Consider the following 2,004-nt stretch of genomic DNA (forward strand, 5'->3'; position numbering starts at 1 on the left):
CGAGCACACATGTTCGAGCGTGAGTTCGGACACAACACGGGATACAAAGGCATTAAGTTGTTGTCGAAGTGCCCATGTCTTGGATCGAGTGATCGGAGGATCCATGCGAACGGGAAGTGTGGTCTCAATCCTTGGATCTTCAAGTTCCGGCTCCATTCCCACTCCGAGCTCCGGTTCTGCTCCTTGCTCCGCATCTCCAAGCTCCACATCTAGAAGCTCCGCTTCTCCAAGCTCCGTGTCCTTGGTGATGTCCTCATCACAATTTCCGGGTAAGGTTGATCCTAACCCGAGAGAGCATATCAATGCCATAGGCCTGAGAAGCGGAAGACAGCTTCCGGAGACCTCCCCAGTTACCAGAGAAGAGGGAGAAGGTTCACATGAACCACAGAGGGTCGCCTTAGATAAAGGCAAGGGCCATGCTGTAGAGGGGGGAGATGTGAGGTACATTCCGCCTCCTCCACAGGCACCCCCTCTACCATTTCCATCTCGGGCGAGGAAGTTTAATGAAGACAGCCAGTTCGCCAAATTTACGGAGATGTTGAAGAAATTAGAAGTGACCATGCCCTTTCATGAGGTAGTGTTACAGATCCCGTCCTACACTAAATTTCTGAAGGACATTCTTACGAAGAAGAGAGTCTTGGTTTCCATGGAGACATGACACCTTGACTCCTTGATGCGTTCATTCAATAGGGTTGTGATTGAAAGCGAAGAAATTCGATTCAATCCAACCTAGGATTTTGACAAGAGAGTTCAATGCACTCAAGATTTCATTCCAAGTTATGAAAGTAGATGGAATGCCCTCTTGGGTAGCGGACATTTAGCTTGAGAGAGCAAATCCCGATCTTTATCTTGGAATCCCCAATTTCAAAGGAAGTATGAAATAGATTCTCAATATTTAGCACATCCCGCATGTTGGTGAACCCCGAAATCCATAACCCTTGGCCATTTGATTTCCCCTTCTTGAATCGTGATTGTCTTTGATTTTACTTTCTCTCATTTAATTTTTTTTGCAACTTTCAAAACCACAAAAACAATCATCCAACTTTATTTTTATCATTTTCCTAGTTTTAGTCGATTCCTAGCTTAACTGCTTAAGTCCTTGTGTTCGACCCCGGTACTACGACATCCGTATACTTGCGGATTAGTTGTGTTTCGGGTTACAAATTTAAGACTCGTCACGCAAGTGATCATGTTTTTGGTGCCGTTGTCGGGGACTTTTTACGGTTTTCATAGCTAGGATAGATTGACTTCAGGTTAGTCTTTCCGGAGTCTTTGATTTTTTTTCGGTTTGATTTTTTGTGTGTTTGTTCACTTCCTTTTTCTTTGTGTGTTTGTGTGATTTTTATTTTTCTCTTGAGTCAATTTTTCCTTATTTCTTTTATTTCTTGATTTTTTCTGTTTATTATTTTTGATGTTTGTATTTTTCTGGAATTTTTTGGACTTGTTCTAGATTTTTCGGAACCTCTCTGGACATTTTCAGAATTCCCTGGACTTTTTCGGAGTTATTCTGGACATTTCCGGGATCGTTCTGGACTTTATCGGGTGTCTCTCCCTACTCTCTGCTTTTTTATTCACTTCGATTCACCTTCTCTGCCTTTTTCTGGACTTTTATTTTTGCAGATTCTCTTAGTGCATGAGCAGACGTCCCACTCGAAGACAACTCGACCCAGATTTTGAGCTTGCCTTTGATCCGGACATAGACAGAACAGAAAGGGAAATCCGCAGAAAACGAAGAGAGGACAGAAGGGCAGAAGAGGCAGCAAGGGGTGAAGCGCAGCCAAGAGAGCACGTCCGAGCTAATCCGCAGACTCTTGGGATGTACACGACACCCAAGCATACTCAGTTGCTTTCGTGCATCAACCGACCCCCCTTAGACCACTTTGAGCTTCAACCGCAGTTCATTCAGATGCTGAATCAGATGAGCTTCAGAGGGAGGTATAATGAGGATCCGAATTCTCATCTTACGCAGTTTAAGATGTTGTGTCGAACCATCAAGAAGCCGCC

This window comes from Tarenaya hassleriana, unplaced genomic scaffold (assembly GCF_000463585.1).
Source record: "Tarenaya hassleriana unplaced genomic scaffold, ASM46358v1 Cleome99, whole genome shotgun sequence".
NCBI lineage: Eukaryota > Viridiplantae > Streptophyta > Magnoliopsida > Brassicales > Cleomaceae > Tarenaya > Tarenaya hassleriana.